This window comes from Hipposideros armiger, unplaced genomic scaffold (genome assembly GCF_001890085.2).
Source record: "Hipposideros armiger isolate ML-2016 unplaced genomic scaffold, ASM189008v1 scaffold_492, whole genome shotgun sequence".
Taxonomy (NCBI): domain Eukaryota; kingdom Metazoa; phylum Chordata; class Mammalia; order Chiroptera; family Hipposideridae; genus Hipposideros; species Hipposideros armiger.
The window spans coordinates 283,770-292,237 of NW_017731842.1; the positions used below are offsets into that span (position 1 = coordinate 283,770).

Below are 8,468 nucleotides of genomic sequence, written 5' to 3' on the forward strand. Positions count from 1 at the left end.
CAGGGTCTGAAATTGTTTCATTGACCATCTACTTGATGTTCTATCATATAGAAAAAACTTTAATTTGTTAGCTACTTGATTTTTTTTAAAGTTCAAACAATTCACTAAAGAAATATTCTTTGAGTATCTAGTATGCTTAGGAAAATGTTCTAAGTTATAAAAAATTTGACAGGGTACAGGCAGATACAATTTCTACCATCATGGAGAATATAGTCTTCATTCTAAATACACTGAAAATAAGGCTGGGTAAATAGATAATAATAAATAGCTGTATATTTTAAGAATGTGCTAATTGATCTTAGTGGGTAAAAAATTTATGATGAATGTGGTAGGTGAAAACATACTCTATCCACAGAGTTAAAACCAAGTATTGAATATTAGTTTGTATATATTCACAATTTATATAAACAAATTACCCCATTAACTTATAAGGACATGCAAAACTGTGAAAAAGGATGACATTTGCTGTGAAAAAAAGAGAAGAGAGAAAAAAAAAACACTGAGAGGAAAATATATGACTAAATTAGGCTTTTAAATGTCCCACCTGAGGAATTTGGCATATAACATCACTGGATCATTATTAAAGTACTTATAGTATAAAATGTCCAGTATATAATTCTACTTTTTTTTTTTTTTTTAGCTGAGCCATCCTGCTACCTGTTGGCAGCTCAGCGGCTGCTCAGCTCGGGCTGGACTCGAACCGCTGTTGTTCAGAGCTCAAACACTTGAGCGAGCTCTTAACCAACTGAGCCACTCGGCCAGCCCCTAATTTTACTTTTTAAAGAATGACTCCATATGTTAATGGTTGAAAAACCTTACATAAAGACATAAGATTGTTTCTATGCATATATGATGTGAAATGACCTTAAAATACCAGAACTTTTCTGTCTTTTTCCTAGATAAATCAAATGGGAATTACAGACTATTTCCAATATAGCATAGAAGACACTTTAGAATAAATCTTAGATAATTATGTATAAAATATGAAGTTTTTTGGCTTTTAATTAATGATCCTTTCCAGGGTCATAGTGTTCCCTCATCAGTATGTTTGTTTCATCTGTCAGAATACATCACAAATATATAGATAACATGATGCCACTGTTCCCAAATCATTTGCAGATTTGGGTTAATGGGGCAATGTAAATTGCACAAATGTATATGTGCATGGATACAAATATGTATGTGTATATTAGTGTGAACAAGCACTAGAAAAAGTCTCTTGAACTGAAAAAATAGGGTTACTAATATACTTCCATTTTTTTTGACAGCTATTTCTATTCATTAGATAGGCAGAGTTCATTATATTGACAATTAGAAAGAATATTTTAAAGAGAAAGGTTCTATTTTTTCCCTAGTTTTGTAAGAATTGGATTAAGGAAACTGTTTATTTCCTACTAGATAAATGTCTTTGGATTTTGTAAATTTGAAGTAGTTACCTGGAATATACTGCATTATTCTAACATTTACATTTCTTATATGTTAGATTACATATATCTCTAATAAATTATGTTTTAATAAAAACATAGAACTGTTTATTAAAGCACCTATGTGTAACACAGAAACACAATAGTATAGATGATCCCTGACAGATGGTTCTGCTTGTATGCTTTCACTTGTTATTTTTCTTATCATTAAAAAACCTAAGATTAATACCCTAAATTGAGATCCCCCACTGCCTAACTGAAAATTTTCCCTGAGGCTGTGCTGAGTAAATTGGCAAGACAGAAAAATATAGAGGTCAATGTGTCCATGGAGATTTAACTTTTGATAACATTAACATTAAATAATTTTGTCATTCCTGCACATTGAATAATGATGTCCATTTTTAAATTAAATGGTCCTAAATTTGAATGCAGTTATAAAGTCCTTGAAGCAATGAAAGATCCCTATATTTGCTACAGAAAAGAGGACAAATTCGTACCAGACTTCACTAGATTCATATTTGAAAAATTGCAACCTATGGAAACCATGCATAAAAGTTCTCCAAAAAAACAATATAGGGAGCAAGTTATATATTGGGTGCTTGTTTATACATACTTAATGTTTGTAAAATACGTAAGCATTTAAAATATATATCGGATAAAAATATACAGTGGTTTAATTATCAATCCTGATTTTTGTTATGATTTTTTTATAAAATGAATTTTGGGGATGAGAAGCCAAATTAAAAGTTGTGTTTCCTTGAGGAAAAAAAAATTGAACTCACAAAGATGCAACATGCTCTCATTGCTTAATAAATAATTTTAGTTATAGGTTCAGGATCAACTGTATATAGTCATAGCTGATACAAATTGGAGTCTATTTAAAGAGGGAATCAGTAGGCAAAATTAGGCTACCTTTGCTTCTTCAGCTATATTAATCTTCATTTTACATATACTACTTTCCTCCAATTTTAATATCATCACCCTTCCTCAAACTTTCTTAGCTCAAGGATCTTTTATAAATATTTGCATCAATTTCAACAAAGGCTAATTTGTCCAACTAATGTAGTATAATTATCTTTTGCCTTACCTTTTTAGTATATCTCCTGTTTTTGTTTAATATGAGTAAACCCTAGACTTAAAAATGACCTTTATTTTATTTATAGTTGAAACAACCACAATTCATTTAAAACTTATCTCAATACAAGCAAATGAAATTTAAACAGATATAATGTTTCTGAAATTTTTCATATTTTAAGTTTTGTTTCTAAGCCAATGTCTTTCTTATATCCTATTTACTAACCCAGGAGACTACTCAAATACAAGGAAAATATGATACAAAGTTCTACCTAAAGAAAAAAGGGAAGTAACAGAAAAATCAATACTTTCTGATGTTGAAAAGTAATAAATTTACTAATTTTTTCAAAGAACCAGCTTTGGTTTCATTGATTTTTTTACAATTGCTTTTGTTTTCTATTTCATTGATTTATGCTCTTCTTTTTTACACCCTTCCTTTGGGTTCAATTTATGATTTATTTTCTAATCTCTTAAAGGGAATACATAGACCTTTGGTTTTTAATTATTTTAATATCATTATGTTGTAATGCAGGCATTTAAGGCTATAAAATTTCTGCTAAGCACTGCTTTAGCTGCATCCCACAATTTTAAATATGTTTTATTATCATTCTCAGTCAGTTTCAAATACTTTCTAATTTCTTTTGTGATTTATTCTTCAACCCAGATATTATTTGAAAATATGTTCTTTAATTTCCAAATATTTGGAATTTACCTCTTTATTCTATTGTTATTCATTTTGAATTTAATTTCATTTGGGCAAGAAAACATACTACTTGCAATTCCAATATTTTTACATTCAATCTTTTTACATTTAGCTCCATGGCTAGTATATGATCTGTACAGATAAAATATACCTCATGCACCTGAAAATAATGTACATATTCTGCAATTGTGGGACATATCATTCTATAAATATCAATTAAATCAAAGTAATTATACTATTGTTCTAAGTATAAACTTGTCTGTCATTTTTATGATACTTCTGCTACATGTATTTTAAAATTATCTTATTGGATGCTTTCATATTTAAGACTGTTACTTCTACCTGTTTCATTGACACTTTCAGTATTATGAAGTATCCCTATTTATCTCTAGAAGTACATTTTGTTTAGAAATTCCACTTATCTGATATGAATATAGCTGCTCTAGCCTTCTTACGTTTGCTCTTTGTGATGTCTTTGTCCATACATTTACATTTAGTCTCTCTGTGTGTTGTTTGAAATTTATATGTTTTACACAGCATATAGTTGTGTTGGTTCTTATCTATTATGACAATCTCTGTCTTTTTAATTGGAGGGCTCAATTATTAAAATGCAGATTAGTTACTAATATAGTTATGTTTGGTTATGCCATTTTTTGAATGTCCTAAATTGTTTATCAGGTAAGGATTTTACAAGCATTATGCATATTAACGGTAATGGTGGAGCTGGAGAGTATTGCACCTTCTCCCAGCTGCACGGCGAGAACCACCAATAGTATGGTGGAACTTGTGGCCTTTTCCAAGGCCACGGCTCTTGCAGTCTGTAGATGTCAGCCCTCGCATCTCCCTATGCTTATGGACTGGTTTGGTGATCCATTGGGTGTCAGGCTTCCATCTGATAACTTTATGGAATGGATCAATGAGGATAACCTCAAAGAATTTGTAGGTGGAATCTTCACCAACCCAGTAAGAATTCAGGACTCTCAGAGCCCCACAGTGGTGTCCAGCTCACTCCTCGGCAACAGACTGAAGGCTTCCAGCAAACTTTAGCTGGCTAACACCATGAGGGACAGGCGTGCCATATGTCACACCCTTAGGAGCTGGGCTTTGTGGCCACTACAGCACACATGAATCCGATATATGACATAACCTTCCTTTTTCTTGTATCCCAGCCTGCATTTTTTATTGGGTGTTGGGGGTGGGGGGTATGGGAGGCCTGTGAGCACAGAGAGCTGGTGGTACTGCCAGCAGCGCACCCTGAGAAGACACCACATTACATCGGACTGCTTCTCCCTCCATAGCTCCTGGATGTACTTGTAAGTACTCATCTTGGCTTACCTGATGGCTGCAGCCAGATGGAAAGGGCCATTTTCTTTTTTATTTTCTGTTTGTCTCCTTTTTTGATTTTCTGTTCTTTCTCTCTTATTGATATTTTTTGGAGGGGGGGGTGATATGAATGTATTTTAGATTGCCAAATTAATTTTGTTGCTGGCTTAATATTTATTTTTTACATTATGAGGGTAATTGTTTCCTTAAAAAATTATAATACATAAGATAGTGGACTAGGTAAATCTTGAACTCAACTCCTCCCATGAATATATCAAAATTACAGCTAAATTATAGAACAACCATGACTGCAAATCACCTGAAAACTAGTTGAACAAAATTCCTGTAATTAAGGATATAAGGAAGAAGGCACATTGAGACAGATAGGAGGGGCAGAGATGTAGTCCAGAAATAATGTGGAGATTAATAAATGGAAGAAATAGCTTGGCTGTGGGGGTCTGCTGAGGAGCAAGTGTTCTGAGCCCCACAGCAGTCTCCCCAGCCTGGAGCAACTGTGCTGGGTAAGGTGTATCTGTAACGTCTGGTTTTGAAAACCAGCAGGGACAACTGAGAGAATCAAAGGGCATTGGGAGACTGAGACTCTGCTTTTAAATGGTTCATGCACACACTCACTAACTCCAAGCTTCAGTACAGAGGCAGCAGCTTGAGAAATGCTTGGGTCATACAGGGAGAAACTAAATTGACAAACTTTAGTACAAGTGCTTAAGAGCAAGTGATTGGGGGTAACTCTCTCAGAGAATGGAAATACTGGCAAGTGCCATTGTTCCCTTGTTGAGCTCTCCTCCCACCTAACTGGTCCAGTGTAGGTGAGCACAAAAAATTCTGCTGATCTCCATTAACCTTGTTAACATCATTCACTTCACCCCAGGGTCTCCCTGAGAACCCATCCAACTCAACCCTCTAGCTGGGACAGAGTATCTTCCAGCAAGTCCAGGTCCTCCACACAAGCAATGGCCAGCTTCAGCCCACACCACATTCTCTCAAAGGCCCACACACTTCACACAAGTGGTAGCTGGCCTTGTTGCACACTGCAGTATCTCCCAAGTGCCCCCAAGCTCAATACCAGTGGTGGCCACCATCAGCTCACATTGTAGCTCCTACCAAGCAGCCTCAAGCCCAGCACACATGGCAGCTGGCTTAGGCTTGCATTGTAGCTCCCATCAAATTGTCCTAAGCCTAGAGATTCCCAAACAAGATTAATTCAAAAGAGACCCACACCAAGGCACTCCATAATTATAATGCTAAAAAGTTTCAGATAAAGGGAGAATCTTAAAAACAGCATGAGAAAGAAAGCAGGTAGTTGTGTAAAAGGGAGCCTCCACAAGATTATCAACTGAGTTTTCAACAGAAACTATGCAGGCCAGAAAAGAATGGCATGAAATATTTAAGGTGATGAAATAGAAAAAAAGCAGCCAAGATACTCTCCCCACAAAGTTATCATTGAGAACTAAAGGAGAGATGGTTTTCCAGAGTACATTACCACTAACGCAGCATTACAATAAATATTAATGGGGTTCTTTAAGCAGGAAATAAAGGTCAAAACTAAAAATGAGAAGATATAGTAAAGAAAAAAATCTCACTGATAAAGGTAAACATCTACAAAAGTGTGGATCAACCAATTATAAAGGTGGCATGAAGGTTAAAGGACAAAAGTAGTAGGAGCATGTGTAAATATAACAAAAATTAAGGGAAACACAAAAGATGTAAAATATCACAAAAACATAAATGTGGAGGGGTGAGTAAAAATGTAATGCTTATAGGATGCATTTGAACTTAAGTGATGACCAATTTAAAATAAACTCCTATAAACAGCATGGTAAATATAAATCACATGGTAACAAAACAAATCTATAATACATACATAAAATCTAAAGATAAAGTAATCCAATCAAACCACTATAGAAAATAATCAATGTACAAGAGTGAGAAAAGAAATAGAGAACCACAAATATAAAAGTAAAACATAATTAATAAATTGGCAGTAACTACACACCTATCAATAATTACTTGAAATGGAAATGAACTACATGTCCAATCAAAAGACATAGGGTGGCTGAATGGATTAAAAAAACAAGACCACACATATGCTGCCTAAAAGAGACTCAATTCAGATCAAAAGACACATACAGACAAAAAGTCAAAGGGTGGAAAAATAAATTTCAAGCAAATGGAAACAAACAAAAGCACTGAGGTAGCAATACTTACATCAGAAAAAAAAAAGACTTTAAAGCAAAGGCTATAATAAGAGACAAAGAAAGGATTACATAATGCTAAAGGGATCAAACCAACAAGAAGATATAACTCTTGTAAACATCTATGCACCCAACATAGGAGCACCTAAATACATAAAGAAAATATTAACAGACAGAAAGGGAGAGATCAACAGTATAACAATAATAGTACGAAACTTTAACACCCCACTTAAGGCAAAGGATAGATCATTCAGACAGAGAATCAACAAGAAAACAATAGTCTTAAATGAGACATTAGACCACATGACTTTACTAGATATTTCTGAAACTTTCCACCCCAAAATAGCATAAGAAACATTCATTTCAAGTGCACATAGAAACTTTTCCAGGATAGACCACATATTAAGCCACAAAATTTGTCTCAATAAATTTAAGAAGACTGAAATCATATCAAGCATCTTCTCTTATAACAATAGTACGAAACTATTATAGAAATCAATTATAAAATGGAAACTGGAAAAAACACAAACAAGTGGAGGCTAAACAACATGCTTCTAAACATTAATTGGTTACCAAATCAGGGAGAGAGTAAAAAAATATCTTGAGATAAATGAAAATAGAAATATCATACAACATTGCAAAATCAATGAAATGCAGCAAAAGCAGTTCTACAAAGGATGTTTGTAGTGATATAGGTTTACCTCAAGGAACAAAAAATCTCAAATAAACAATCTAATCTTACACTTAAAGGGACTAGAAAAAGAAGGACAAAAGCCAAAGTGATTAGAATGAATGAATAATAAAGATCAGAGCAAGAATAATAGAAATATAGTCTAAAAATAAAATAGAAACAACCAGTGAAACTAAATTGGGTATTTGAAAAGCTAAACAAATTGATAAGCCTTTAGCTAGACACATCAAGAAAAAAGGGAGAGAGAACTCAAATAAACAAAATCCAAACTAAAAGAGAAGTGACAACCACCATGACTAAAGTATAAAGGATTACAAGAAATTACTATAAACAATTATACAGAAATTGGACAACATGGAAGAAATGGATAAATTCCTAGAAACATACAATATTCCAACACTAAATAAGGAAGAAACCGAATATCTGAGCAGACAAATTACTAGTAATAAAGTCAAATCAGTAATCAAAAAACTCCCAACAAACCAAAGTCCTCGACCAGATGGCTTCACAGGTGAATTCTACCAAAATTCAAATAATTACTACCTATCTTTCTCAAACCATTCCAAAAAATTAAAGAGAGGAAAATTTCCCAAAGTCACTCTACGAGGCCAGCACTAACCTGATACCAAAACCAACAAATGTACTACAAAAGGAAAACATTATAGGCCCAAAGCCCTGATGAACATAGATGCAAAAATCCTCACCAAAATATTAGCAAACTGAATTCAGCAATACATTAAAAGGATCATACAACATAACCAAATGGGATTCATTCCTGGTATGCAAGGTTGGTTCAATATCTGCAAATCAATTAACAAGATATATCACATAAACAAAATGAAAAATAAAAATCATATGATCATAAAATAGATGCAGAAAAAGCATTTGACAAAATCCAGCAACGATTTATGATAAAAACTCATAGCAAAGTGGGAATAGTGGGATCATATCTCAACATAATAAAGGCCATATATGATAAGCCCACAGCAAACATCGTACTCAATGGGGAAAGGCTAAAAGCTTTCCCCTTAAAATCAGGA

General features: G+C 33.6%; 1 pseudogene; it reads right to left on the minus strand.

Moving 5' to 3' along the window:
• Positions 1 to 3,906: 3,906 nt before the first annotated feature.
• On the minus strand, positions 3,907 to 4,526 carry LOC109395883 (60S ribosomal protein L15-like; annotated as a pseudogene).
• Positions 4,527 to 8,468: the final 3,942 nt, after the last annotated feature.